Raw genomic sequence first — 15,763 nt, forward strand, 5'->3', positions numbered from 1 at the left:
CTCCATGCTGATGGACTTTTGGAGTTACTTGACTTTGATTCACTTGACACATGCGAACCATGCCTCATGGGCAAGATGACTAAGACTCCGTTCTCTGGAACAATGGAGCGTGCAAGTGACTTGTTGGAAATCATACATACCGATGTGTGTGGTCCGATGAGCGTGGAGGCACGCGGCGGATATCATTATTTTCTCACCTTCACTGACGATTTGAGTAGATATGGTTATGTCTACTTGATGAAGCACAAGTCTGAAACATTTGAAAAGTTCAAGCAATTTCAGAGTGAAGTGGAAAATCATCGTAACAAGAAGATCAAGTTCCTACAGTCTGATCGTGGGGGTGAATATCTGAGTTTCGAGTTTGGTGCTCACTTAAGACAATGTGGAATTGTTTCACAGTTAACACCGCCTGGAACACCACAGCGTAATGGTGTGTCCGAACGTCGTAATCGTACTCTATTAGAGATGGTGCGATCTATGATGTCTCTTACTGATTTGCCGTTATCATTTTGGGGTTATGCATTAGAAACAGCTGCATTCACTTTAAATAGGGCACCATCAAAATCCGTTGAGACGACACCATATGAACTGTGGTATGGCAAAAGGCCAAAGTTGTCGTTTCTTAAAGTTTGGGGATGTGATGCTTATGTCAAAAAGCTTCAGCCTGAAAAGCTGGAACCCAAAGCGGAAAAGGGTGTCTTCATAGGTTACCCAAAAGAGACAGTTGGGTACACCTTCTATCTCAAATCCGAGGGCAAAGTGTTTGTTGCTAAAAACGGAGCTTTTCTCGAGAAGGAGTTTCTCTCGAGAGAATTGAGTGGGAGGAAGATAGAACTTGACGAGGTTGTCGAACCTCTCATCCCTCTAGATGGTGGCGCAGGGCAAGGGGAAACCTCTGTCGATGCGACGCCGGTTGAGGAGGAAGTTAATGATGATGATCATGAAACTCCAGTTCAAGTTTCTGTTGAACCACGCAGGTCGACGAGATCACGTGCTGCTCCAGAGTGGTACGGTAATCCCGTCTTGTCAATCATGTTGTTAGACAACAATGAACCTACAAATTATGAAGAAGCAATGGTGGGCCCAGATTCCAACAAATGGCTAGAAGCCATGAAGTCCGAGATAGGATCCATGTATGAGAACAAAGTGTGGACTTTGGAGGTACTACCTGAGGGCCGCAAGGCTATTCAGAACAAATGGATCTTTAAGAGGAAGACGGACGCTGACGGCAATGTGACCATTTATAAAGCTCGACTTGTGGCAAAGGGTTTTTCACAAGTTCAAGGAGTTGACTACGATGAGACATTCTTACCCGTAGCGATGCTTAAGTCCGTCAGAATCATGTTAGCAATAGCTGCACTTTTCGATTATGAAATCTGGCAGATGGATGTCAAAACGGCGTTCCTTAACTGTTTCCTTAAGGAAGAGTTGTATATGATGCAACCCGAAGGTTTTTTCGATCCTAAGAATGCTAACAAGGTGTGCAAGCTCCAGCGATCCATTTATGGACTGGTGCAAGCATCTCGGAGTTGGAACAAACGCTTTGATGAGGTGATCAAAGCATTTGGGTTTATACAAGTGGTTGGAGAATCTTGTATTTACAAGAAAGTGAGTGGGAGCTCTGTGGCGTTTCTAATATTATATGTGGATGACATATTGCTGATTGGAAACAACGTGGAGTTTTTAGAGAGCATAAAGGATTACTTAAATAAGAGTTTCTCTATGAAGGACCTAGGAGAAGCTGCTTACATTCTAGGCATTAAGATCTATAGGGATAGATCAAAACGCCTGATAGGACTTTCACAAAGCACATACCTTGATAAAGTTTTGAAAAGGTTCAAAATGGAACAGTCCAAGAAAGGGTTCTTGCCAGTTTTACAAGGTACAAGATTGAGTAAGACTCAGTGCCCAGCAACTAATGAAGATAGAGAGCATATGCGCTCCGTCCCCTATGCTTCAGCCATAGGTTCTATCATGTATGCAATGCCGTGCACTAGACTAGATGTTAGCCTGGCCATAAGTATGGCAGGTAGGTTCCAGAGTAATCCAGGAGTGGATCACTGGACAGCGGTCAAGAATATTCTGAAGTACCTGAAAAGGACTAAGGAGATGTTTCTCGTGTATGGAGGTGACGAAGAGCTCGCCGTAAAAGGTTACGTCGATGCAAGCTTTGACACAGATCCGGACGACTCTAAGTCGCAAACCGGATACGTATTTATTCTTAATGGGGGTGCGGTAAGCTGGTGCAGTTCCAAGCAAAGCGTTGTAGCAGATTCTACATGTGAAGCGGAGTACATGGCTGCCTCGGAGGCGGCTAAGGAGGGTGTCTGGATGAAGCAATTCATGACGGATCTTGGAGTGGTGCCAAGCGCACTGAATCCAATAACCTTGTTCTGTGACAACACGGGTGCCATTGCCTTAGCAAAGGAACCACGGTTTCACAAGAAGTCCAGACACATCAAACGATGCTTCAACCTCATCCGCGACTACGTCGAGGGAGAGGACGTAAATATATGCAAAGTGCACACGGATCTGAATGTAGCAGACCCGCTGACTAAACCTCTTCCACGGCCAAAGCATGATCAACACCAGAACTGTATGGGTGTTAGATTTATTACAATGTAATTCACATGATGATGTGAGGGCTAGATTATTGAATCTAGTGCAAGTGGGAGACTGTTGGAATTATGCCCTAGAGGCAATAATAAATATAGTTATTATTATAATTCATGTATCAAGATAATCGTTTATTATCCATGCTATAATTGTATTGAATGAAGACTCATTTACATGTGTGGATACATAGACAAAACACCGTCCCTAGCAAGACTCTAGTTGGCTAGCCAGTTGATCAAAGATAGTCAGTGTCTTCTGATTATGAACAAGGTGTTGTTGCTTGATAACTGGATCACGTCATTAGGAGAATCACGTGATGGACTGGACCCAAACTAATAGACGTAGCATGTTGATCGTGTCATTTTGTTGCTACTGTTTTTTGCGTGTCAAGTATTTATTCCTATGACCATGAGATCATATAACTCACTGACACCGGAGGAATGCTTTGTGTGTATCAAACGTCGCAACGTTACTGGGTGACTATAAAGATGCTCCAGAGGTATCTCCGAAGGTGTTAGTTGAGTTAGTATGGATCAAGACTGGGATTTCTCACTCCGTGTGACGGAGAGGTATCTCGGGGCCCACTCGGTAAAACAACATCACACACAAGCCTTGCAAGCAATGTAACTTAGTGTAAGTTGCGGGATCTTGTATTACGAAACGAGTAAAGAGACTTGCCGGTAAACGAGATTGAAATAGGTATGTGGATACTGACGATCGAATCTCGGGCAAGTAACATACCGGAGGACAAAGGGAATGACATACGGGATTATATGAATCCTTGGCACTAAGGTTCAAACGATAAGATCTTCGTAGAATATGTAGGATCCAATATGGGCATCCAGGTCCCGCTATTGGATATTGACCGAGGAGTCTCTCGGGTCATGTCTGCATAGTTCTCGAACCCGCAGGGTCTGCACACTTAAGGTTCGACGTTGTTTTATGCGTATTTGAGTTATATGGTTGGTTACCGAATGTTGTTCGGAGTCCCGGATGAGATCACGGACGTCACGAGGGTTTCCGGAATGGTCCGGAAACGAAGATTGATATATAGGATGACCTCATTTGATTACCGGAAGGTTTTCGGAGTTACCGGGAATGTATCGGGAATGACGAATGGGTTCCGGGAGTTCACCGGGGGGGCAACCCACCCCGGGGAAGCCCATAGGCCTTGAGGTTGGCACACCAGCCCTTAGTGGGCTGGTGGGACAGCCCAAAAGGGCCCTATGCGCCAAGAAGAGAAAATCAAAGAGAAAAGAAAAAAAAAAGGGAGGTGGGAAGGAAGGGAAGGACTCCCACCCACCAAACCAAGTCCAACTCGGTTTGGGGGGGGGAGCCTTCCCCCTTGGCTCGGCCGACCCCCTTGGGGCTCCTTGAGCCCCAAGGCAAGGCCCCCTCCCTCCCACCTATATATACGGAGGTATTAGGGCTGATTTGAGACGACTTTTCCACGGCAGCCCGACCACATACCTCCACGGTTTTTCCTCTAGATCGCGTTTCTGCGGAGCTCGGGCGGAGCCCTGCTGAGACAAGGTCATCACCAACCTCCGGTGCGCCGTCACGCTGCCGGAGAACTCTTCTACCTCTCCGTCTCTCTTGCTGGATCAAGAAGGCCGAGATCATCGTCGAGTTGTGCGTGTGCTGAACGCGGAGGTGCCGTCCGTTCGGTACTAGATCATGGGACTGATCGCGGGATTGTTCGCGGGGCGGATCGAGGGACATGAGGACGTTCCACTACGTCAACTGCGTTCTCTAACGCTTCTGCTGTACGGTCTACAAGGGTACGTAGATCACTCATCCCCTCTCGTAGATGGACATCACCATGATAGGTCTTCGTGCGCGTAGGAAAATTTTTGTTTCCCATGCGACGTTCCCCAACACCACCCTAGGGCCTTGGGCTCACTCCTGGGTAGGTGGGCCCCTCCCGGTAAACACCCGAAACCCATTCGTCACTCCCGGTACATGATACGTCTCAAACGTATCTATAATTTTTAATGGTTTCATGCTGTTATCTTGTCTTCCTTGGTTGTTTTATGTACCTTTTATATATTTTTTGGGACTAACTTATTAATTCAGTGCCAAGTGCCAGTTCCTGTTTTTTCTGTGTTTTTGACTCTTTTCAGATCTGATTTTGTAACGGAGTCCAAACGGAAGAAAAACCCTGAAATGATTTTTTTCCCGAACGGAAGAAGATCAGGGGGCCTTTGGGCCAAGCCAGGTGGGCTCCAGGGAGCTCACAAGCCCCCACTCCGCCACCAGGGGGAGGCGGCGGTGGGCAGGCTTGTGGCCTCCCTGGCCGCCCCTGACCTAGGTCTTTGGCCTATAAATTCCCAAATATTTCGCAAAAAATCAGGGGAGCCTCGAAAATACTTTTCTGCCGCCGCAAGCTTTCGTTTCCGCGAGATCTCATCTGGAGACCCTTCCCGGCACCCTGTCGAAGGGGACTTTGGAGTTGGAGGGCTTCTTCATCATCATCATCGCCCCTCCAATGACTCGTGAGTAGTTCACTTCAGACCTACGGGTCCGTAGTTAGTAGCTAGATGGCTTCTTCTCTCTCTTGGATCTTCAATACAAAGTTGTCCATGATCTTCATGGAGATCTATCGGATGTAATCTTGTTTGGCGGTGTGTTTGTCGAGATCCGATGAATTGTGGAATTGTGATCAGATTATCTATGATATATATTTGAGTCTTTCCCGATTTCTTATATGCATGATTTGATATCCTTGTAAGTCTCTCCGAGTCTTGGGTTTTGTTTGGCCAACTAGATCTATGATTCTTGCAATGGGAGAAGTGCTTGGTTTTGGGTTCTGCCATGTGGTGACCTTTCCCAGTGACAATAGGGGCAGCAAGGCACACATCAAGTAGTTGCCATCAAGGGTAAAAAGATGGGGGTTTTATCATTGGTTTGAGATTATCCCTCTACATCATGTCATCTTGCTTAAGGCGTTACTCTGTTCTTATGGACTTAATACACTAGATGCATGCTGGATAGCGGTCGACGTGTGGAGTAATAATAGTAGATGCAGACAGTATCGGTCTACTTGTTTTGGACGTGATGCCTATAGAAATAATCATTGCATAGATATCGTCACGACTTTGCGTTGTTCTATCAATTGCTCGACAGTAATTTGTTCACCCACCATCTACTTGCTTTCATGAGAGAGGCCACTAGTAAACACTACGGCCCCCGGGTCTATTCACATCCATCGTTTACATCTCCGCTTTTACTTTGCTTTGTTACTTTGTTGCTTTCAGTTCTCACTTGGCAAACAATCTATAAGGGATTGACAACCCCTTTATAGCGTTGGGAGCAAGCTTTTGTGTTTGTGCAGGATCTTGTGATACTCCTCCACTGGATTGATACCTTGGTTCTCAAACTGAGGGAAATACTTACCACCGCTGTGCTACATCACCCTTTCCGCTTCGAGGGAACACCAACGCAAGGCTCCAAGGCCACGGGGGAAATCCTTTGCATACTTGCCTAGGAAGTCCCTTAAGGCGTAGCCGCAGCTGAAGGATTCCTGGTGCCGTCAACACGACAATTTCTGGCGCCGTTGCAAGGGAAGCACAACTGACATCAGAAGTATTTCTGGCGCCATTGCAAGGGAAGCACAACTGACATCAGAAGTATTTCTGGCGCCGTTGCCGGGGAGGAGCACGTCAAGATAATTTCCCGACAACGTGCCTATTTCTGGCGCCGTTGCCGGGGAGGAGAAATCAAGATCTATCCAAGTAGGTCTCACAAACTCTTCTCTTGCAGTTACTTTTGTTGCCAGTTGCCTCTCGTTTTCCTCTCCCCCACTTCACATTTGCCGTTTTCATTTTCCTTTCTCCTTCGCCGTTTTCTTTTTTCCTTTGTCGTTTCCCTTTGCCGGTTTTCTCGCTCGCTTGTGTGCCATGTGCCTTCAATATGCTTGCATCTTCGCTTGCTGAAAATCTATTGATATGGATCCTCATCCACTAGCTAGTCTCTTTAAGAGACCCAATATTGTTGAACGAATTGCTAGTGAGTTGAGGACAATTGACTATTTCTATGGAGTTTTGCTTAAGATGCGTGAATCTGAAAATTGTGAGGAAGAAATTCATGAAGTGATTCACGAGGGCTCCTTGAATGAAAAGCATGATTGCAATGGTTTCACTATAAATCCTATTAGTGAAAATCATGCTAAAAATATGCAAAACCCTAAGCTTGGGGATGCTAGCTTTGCTATGTCCACTACTTGTTGCAATAATCATGATTGGGGTGATGATCTTTCTTATGATCTTGAAAATTTGTTCAAACCACATGATGAATATGATATTTGCAACAATACTGAAAGTGGGATTGGAGAAGTCATGACTTTATTTGATGATAATTCCACTATTTTTGGAGAGCGTCAACTTTGCATGCATGTGGATCATGAAAAGAATATCCTATGGGATAGCTATATTGTTGAATTTGAATATGATCCCACATGTAATTGCTATGAGAGAGGAAAATATTGTGGTAGAAACCTTCATGTTACCAAATCACCTCTCGTGATGTTGAGATTGCTCTTGTCTTTTTCTTCTTCCTTGCATATGGCAGCTATTGGTTGTCTTGACAATTTGTTTTCCTATAAAATGCCTATGCATAGGAAGTATGTTAGACTTAGATGTGATTTTCACATGCTTTAGGATGCTCTCGTTGTGCTTCAATTCTTGTCTTTTGTGAGAGCATCATTGAATGCCTAGCTAAGGGCGTTAAACAAAAGCGCTTGTTGGGAGGCAACCCAACGAATCTATCATTTTTCTTTCTGTTTTGTGTTTTCCACACTTTCATAATTCTGTTATGTTTGTGTTTTTGTGTTTCTTTTGGCATTTGTGCCAAGCAAAACCGTTATGATTAGTCTTGGGGATGATCGTTTGGTCATGCTGGAAAAGACATGAACTTTCTGCTCACGAAAAGAATGTTCTTTTTTTCTTTTTTGTAAGAGATTTTGAGTTGATTCTTTTTGCTTCTGATTGCTACGCAAATTCTTCAGACTGTCGTAATTTTTCAGAATTTTTGAAGTACAGAGGTATACGAAATATACAGATTGCTACAGACTGGTCTGTTGTTAACAGATTCTGTTTTTGTTGTGTTGGTTGCTTATTTTGATGAAACTATGGATAGTATCGGGGGGTATTAGCCATGGAAGATTGAAAGTACAGTAACCCAACATCAGCACAAGTAGAATTTAAGTTTGCTACAGTACCTAAGGAAGTGGTGGTTTTCTTTCTTGTACTAATGTTATCACGAGTTTCTGTTTAAGTTTCGTGTTGTGAAGTTTTCAAGTTTTGGGTGAAGTTCTTATGGACAAAGAGATAAAGAGTGGCAAGAGCTCAAGCTTGGGGATGCCCAAGGAACCCCAAGAGATTCAAGGATGTCGTAAAAGCCTAAGCTTGGGGATGCCCCGGGAAGGCATCCCCTCTCTCGTCTTCAATCCATCGGTAACGTTACTTGGGGCTATATTTTTATTCACCACATGTTATGTGTTTTTGCTTGGAGCGTCTTGTATCGTAGGAGTCTTTTATTTTTGTTGTGTCACAATTATCCTTGCTGCACACCTAGAGAGAGAGACATGCACACACCGTGATTTTGTCGAGCTTCACTTATATCTTTTGGTAGACAATTCAGCTCACATGTGCTTCACTTATATATTTTGAGCTAGACACTTTTGCTCTGTGTGCTTCACTTATATATTTTAGAGCACAGCGGTGCGTGGCTTGGTAGTTGATCTATGCTTTGAAAGTAGTCTCAAAAGGGGTAGTTATCCAAAGGTATACGAAAACTTCCACCTTCATGTGCATTGAATAGTTAGAGAAGTTTGATTCATCTCAATTAGTTTTGAGTTGTGGTTACGGTAATATTGAAGTCATGCTAGTAAGGTGTTGTGGATCTAGAAATACTTGTGTTGAAGTTAGTGATTCCCGTAGCATGCACGTATGGTGAACCGCTATGTGATGAAATCTGAGCATGATTAGTCTATTGATTGTCATCCTTTGCGTGGCGGTCGGGATCGCGCGATGGTTTATACCTACCAACCCTTCCCCTAGGAGTATGCGTTGAATGCTTTGTCGATTACTAATAAAACTTTTGCAACAAGTATATGAGTTCTTCATGACTAATGTTGAGTCCATGGTTTATATGCACTTTCACCTTCCACCATCACTATCTTCTTAGTGCCATGCAACTTTCGCCGGTGCACAAAACCCACCATTAGCCTCCCTCAAAACAGCCACCATACCTACTTACTATGGCTTTTTCAAAGTCATTCCGAGATATATTGCCATGCAACTACCACCATGACATGTGCCACCACGTCTACATTGCCATTGCATGACCGTAAGATAGCTAGCATGATGTTTCCATTGATGTCTATGCCATGCTAGATCATTGCCACGGTACACTACCGAAGGCATTCCATATAGAGTCATCGTTACTCTAAGTTTTGAGTTGAAAGTGTGATGATCATCATTAATGGAGCATTATCCCATGTGAGGAAATAAAAGAGGCCAAAGAAGCCCACCAAAAAAAAAGAGGCCAAAGAGCCCACCAAAATTAAAAAAAATAGAGAAAAAGAGAGAAGGGACAATGCTACCACCCTTTTCCACACTTGTGCATATTAAGCACCATGATCTTCATGATTGAGAGTCTCTCGTTTTGTCACCACCATATAGCTAGTGGGAATTTTTCATTATATAACTTGGCTTGTATATTCCTGTGATAGGCTTCCTCAAAATTGCCTTAGGTCTTCGTGAGCAAGCAAGTTGGATGCACACCCACTAGTTTTCTTTAAGAGCTTTCACATACTCATAGCTCTAGTGCATCATTTGTATGGCAATCCCTACTCATTCACATTGATATCTATTGATGAGCATCTCCACAGCTTATTGATATGCCTAGTTAATGTGACTATCTTCTTCTTTTTTGTCTTGCAACCTCCACCACATTCCACACCATCTATAGTGCTATAACCATGGCTCACGCTCATGTATTGCGTGAGAGTTGAAAAGGTTTGAGAAAGTAAAGGTGTGAAACAATTACTTGGCCAATACCGGGGTTGTGCATGATTTAAATTATTGTGCAATGATGATAGAGCATAGCCACACTATATGCTTTTGTAGGGATAACTTTCTTTTGGCCTTGTTATTTTGAAAGTTCATGATTACTTTGCTAGTTTGCTTGAATTATTATTGTTTCCACGTCAATAGCAAACTATTGTTTTGAATCTAATGGATCTGAACATTCACGTCACATAAGAGGAATTACAAAGGACACCTATGCTAGGTAGCATGAAAGCATCAAAAATTCATTCTTATCACTTCCCTACTCGAGCACGAGCAGGAGTTAAGCTTGGGGATGCTTGATACGTCTCAAACGTATCTATAATTTTTGATGGTTTCACGCTATTATCTTGTCTTCTTTGGTTGTTTTATGTACCTTTTATATCTTTTTTGGGACTAACTTATTAATTCAGTGCCAAGTGCCAGTTTCTGTTTTTTCCGTGTTTTTGACTCTTTTCAGATCTGATTTTGGAACGGAGTCCAAACGGAAGAAAAACCCTGAAATGATTTTTTCCCGAACGGAAGAAGATCAGGGGGCCTTTGGGCCAAGCAAGGTGGGCTCCAGGGAGCCCACAAGCCCCCACTCCGCCACCAGGGGGGAGGCAGCGGTGGGCAGGCTTGTGGCCTCCCTGGCCGCCCCTTGACCTAGGTCTTTGGCCTATAAATTCCCAAATATTCCGCAAAAAATCAGGGGAGCCTCGAAAATACTTTTCCGCCGCCGCAAGCTTCCGTTTCCGCGAGATCTCATCTGGAGACCCTTCCTAGCACCCTGCCGGAGGGGACTTTGGAGTTGGAGGGCTTCTTCATCATCATCATCATCGCCCCTCCAATGACTCGTGAGTAGTTCACTTCAGACCTACGGGTCCGTAGTTAGTAGCTAGATGGCTTCTTCTCTCTGTTGGATCTTCAATACAAAGTTCTCCATGATCTTCATGGAGATCTATCCAATGTAATCTTCTTTGGCGGTGTGTTTGTCGAGATCTGACGAATTGTGGAATTGTGGTCAGATTATCTATGATATATATTTGAGTCTTTGCTGATTTCTTATATGCATGATTTGATATCCTTGTAAGTCTCTCCGAGTGTTGGGTTTTGTTTGGCCAACTAGATCTATGATTCTTGCAATGGGAGAAGTGCTTGGTTTTGGGTTCTGCCATGTGGTGACCTTTCCCAGTGACAGTAGGGGCAGCAAGGCACACATCAAGTAGTTGCCATCAAGGGTAAAAATATGGGGTTTTTATCATTGGTTTGAGATTATCCATCTACATCATGTCATCTTGCTTAAGGCGTTACTCTGTTCTTATGGACTTAATACACTAGATGCATGCTGGATAGCGGTCGACGTGTGGAGTAACAGTAGTAGATGCACACAGTATCGGTCTACTTGTTTTGGACGTGATGCCTATAGAAATAATCATTGCATAGATATCGTCACGACTTTCTGCAGTTCTATCAATTGCTCGACAGTAATTTGTTCACCCACCGTCTACTTGCTTTCATGAGAGAAGCCACTAGTAAACACTACGACCCCCGGGTCTATTCACATCCATCGTTTACATCTCCGCTTTTACTTTGCTTTGTTACTTTGTTGCTTTCAGTTCTCACTTGGCAAACAATCTATAAGGGATTGACAACCCCTTTATAGCGTTGGGAGCAAGCTTTTGTGTTTGTGCAGTATCTTGTGATACTCCTCCACTGGATTGATACCTTGGTTCTCAAACTGAGGGAAATACTTACCACCGCTGTGCTACATCACCCTTTCCGCTTCGAGGGAACACCAACGCAAGGCTCCAAGGCCACGGGGGAAATCCTTTGCATACTTGCCTAGGAAGTCCCTTAAGGCGTAGCCGCAGCTGAAGGATTCCTGGTGCCGTCAACACGACAATTTCTGGCGCCGTTGCAAGGGAAGCATAGCTGACATCAGTACACTGTCGGTAATGCCCGAAACTTTTCGGTGACCAAATGAAACCATCCTATATATCAATCTTCGTCTCCGGACCATTCCGGAAACCCTCGTGACGTCCGTCATCTCATCCGGGCTCCGAACAACATTCAGTAACCATACATATAACTCAACTTATACTAAAACATCATCGAACCTTAAGTGTGCAGAGCCTGTGGGTTCGAGAACTATGTAGACATGACCCGAGGCACTCCTCGGTCAATATCCAATAGCGGGACCTGGATGCCCATATTGGATCCTACATATTCTCCGAAGATCTTATCGGTTGAACCTTAGTGCCAAGGATTCATATAATCCCGTATGTCATTCCCTCTGTCCTTCGGCATGTTACTTGCCCGAGATTCGATCATTGGTATCCGCATACCTATTTCAATCTCGTTACCGGCAAGTCTCTTTACTTGTTCCGTAATACAAGATCCTGTGACTTACACTTAGTCACATTGCTTGTAAGACTTGTGTGTGATGTTGTATTATCGAGTGGGCCACGAGATACCTCTCCGTCACACGGAGTGACAAATCCCAGTCTTGATCCATACTAACTCAACGGACACCTTCGGAGATACCTGTAGAGCACCTTTATAGTCGCCCAGTTACGTTGCGACGTTTGATACACACAAGGTATTCCATTGGTGCCACTGAGTTATATGATCTCATGGTCATAGGAATAAATACTTGACACACAAAAAACAATAGCAACAAAATGACACGATCAACATGCTACGTTCATAGTTTGGGTCTAGTCCATCACATGATTCTCCTAATGATGTGATCCCGTTATCAAGCGACAACACTTGTCTATGGCCAGGAAACCTTGACCATCTTTGATCAACGAGCTAGTCAACTAGAGGCTTACTAGGAATAGTGTTTTGTTTATGTATCCACACATGTATTTGTGTTTCCAATCAATACAATTATAGCATGGATAATAAACGATTATCATGAACAAAGAAATATAATAATAACTAATTCATTATTGCCTCTAGGGCATATTTCCAACAGTACCCTCGATCGCTAAAAGGCGCGTTGGGTTGTTCGCGACTTCCGCCAGCGTGCTGGTGTCGACTTCACCCACACCTTCGCTCCGGTCGTCAAGCCCGGCACGATTCGCACCGTCCTCCAGCTTGCAGTCTCTCGTGCCTGGCCTTACACCAGATGGACGTCTCCAATGCCTTCCTCCACGGTCACCTTCAGGAGAAGGTTTTCTATTAGCAGCCTACGAGGTTTGTTGATCCAATGTCTCTAGATCATGTGTGTCTGCTCTCGTGCTCGTTATACGGGCTCAAGCAAGCTCCTCGCGCCTGGTACCAACGCATTGCGGCGTTTCTTCATCAACTCGGGTTTCACTATACACGCTCCGATGCCTCGATGTTTGTTTATCACCAGGGTGCCGACACTGCATATCTGCTTCTCTACGTCGACGACATCATTCTGACAGCGTGCACGCCTGGCCTTCTCAGTTGGCTCACTGGCCATCTTCACTTGAATTCATCATCAAGGACTTGGGTCCTTTGCACTACTTCCTCGATGTTGAGGTGGTGCGCCGTCCTGATGGCTTCTCCCTTCATCAGCGGAAGTATGCTCATGAGCTTCTTGACCATGCTAGGATGCTTAATTGCAAACCCGCGGCCACGCCTGTCGACATGAAGGCCAAGCTCTCCGCCACTGATCATGCTCCTGCTTTGGATTTGCGAGCTATCGCTCTATTGTTGGCGCTCTGCAATACTTCACTCTGACACCACCAAAGATCCAGTACGCCGTCCAGCAGCTCTGTCTTCACATGCATGCTCCTAGGGATGTACATTGGGCCGCTGTCAAGCGGATCCTTCGCTACGTTCATGGCTCCATGGACTTGTGTTGGGGAACGTCGCATGGGAAACAAAAAATTTCCTACGCACACGAAGACCTATCATGGTGATGTCCATCTACGAGAGGGGATGAGTGATCTACGTACCCTTGTAGACCGTACAGCAGAAGCGTTAGAGAACGCGGTTGATGTAGTGGAACGTCCTCACGTCCCTCGATCTGCCCCGCGAACAATCCCGCGATCAGTCCCACGATCTAGTACCGAACGGACGGCACCTCCGCGTTCAGCACACGTACAGCTCGACGATGATCTCGGCCTTCTTGATCCAGCAAGAGAGACGGAGAGGTAGAAGAGTTCTCCGGCAGCGTGACGGCGCTCCGGAGGTTGGTGATGACCTTGTCTCAGCAGGGCTCCGCCCGAGCTTCGCAGAAACGCGATCTAGAGGAAAAACTGTGGAGGTATGTGGTCGGGCTGTCGTGGAAAAGTCGTCTCAAATCAGCCCTAAAACCTCCGTATATATAGGTGGGAGGGAGGGGAGGAGGCAGCCTCAAAACCTAAAGGTTTGGCCGAAATTGGAGGTGGAGGAGTCCTACTCCAATCCTACTTGGAGTAGGATTCCACCTTCCCACTTGGAAACTCTTTCCACCTTGTGTTTTTTCCTTCTCAAACCTTATGGGCCTTAGTGGGAACTTATTCCAGCCCACTAGGGGCTGGTTTATGTCTTCCCATAGCCCATGAGACCCCTTGGAGCGTGACACCCCTCCCGATGGTCCCCGGCACCCCTCCCGGCACTCCCGGTACACTACCGATGAGCCCGAAACTTTTCCGGTAATGCACGAAAACCTTCCGGTAACCAAATGAGGTCATCCTATATATCAATCTTCGTTTCCGGACCATTCCGGAAACCCTCGTGACGTCCGTGATCTCATCCGGGACTCCGAACAACATTCGGTAACCAACCATATAACTCAAATACGCATAAAACAACGTCGAACCTTAAGTGTGCAGACCCTGCGGGTTCGAGAACTATGTAGACATGACCCGAGAGACTCCTCGGTCAATATCCAATAGCGGGACCTGGATGCCCATATTGGATCCTACATATTCTACGAAGATCTTATCGTTTGAACCTCAGTGCCAAGGATTCATATAATCCCGTATGTCATTCCCTTTGTCCTTCGGTATGTTACTTGCCCGAGATTCGATCGTCAGTATCCGTATACCTATTTCAATCTCGTTTACCGGCAAGTCTCTTTACTCGTTCCGTAATACAAGATCCCGCAACTTACACTAAGCTACATTGCTTGCAAGGCTTGTGTGTGATGTTGTATTACCGAGTGGGCCCCGAGATACCTCTCCGTCACACGGAGTGACAAATCCCAGTCTCGATCTATACTAACTCAACGAACACCTTCGGAGATACCTGTAGAGCATCTTTATAGTCACCCAGTTACGTTGCGACGTTTGATACACACAAAGCATTCCTCCGGTGTCCGTGAGTTATATGATCTCATGGTCATAGGAACAAATACTTGACACGCAGAAAACAGTAGCAACAAAATGACACGATCAACATGCTACGTCTATTAGTTTGGGTCTAGTCCATCACATGATTCTCCTAATGATGTGATCCCGTTACCAAGTGACAACACTTGCCTATGGCCAGGAAACCTTGACCATCTTTGATCAACGAGCTAGTCAACTAGAGGCTTACTAGGGACAGTGTTTTGTCTATGTATCCACACAAGTATTGTGTTTCCAATCAATACAATTATAGCATGGATAATAAACGATTATCATGAACTAAGAAATATAATAATAACTAATTTATTATTGCCTCTAGGGCATATTTCCAACAACTTGGGCATCATGTTGTTCGCCTCCGCCTCCACCAACATCGCCGCCTACATCGACGCTGACTGGGCCGGCTGCCCCGACACACGGCGATCCACTTTGGGTTACTGTATTTTCCTTGGACCATCACTCATCTCGTTCTCGTCCAAGCGACAACCTACGGTCTCCACGTCCAGCGCTGAGGCGGAGTATGGCGTCGTGGCGAATGTTGTCGCCGAGTGTTCCTTGCTTCGTTAGCTTCTTCTTGAGCTCTCGTGCCCGGTCACCAAGGCGACAGTGGTCTACTGCGACAGCGTCTCGATGGTCAACCTCTCCGCCAACCCGGTCCATCATCATCGCACCAAGCACACTAAGCTTGATATTCATTTTGTTCGAAATCGGGTCACTCTTGGCCACGATTGTGTTCTACACGTTCCCACGTCCCAACAATTTGCAGATATCATGACGAAAGGCTTG

The sequence above is a fragment of the Hordeum vulgare genome, chromosome 5H, assembly GCF_904849725.1.
Source record: "Hordeum vulgare subsp. vulgare chromosome 5H, MorexV3_pseudomolecules_assembly, whole genome shotgun sequence".
Taxonomy (NCBI): domain Eukaryota; kingdom Viridiplantae; phylum Streptophyta; class Magnoliopsida; order Poales; family Poaceae; genus Hordeum; species Hordeum vulgare.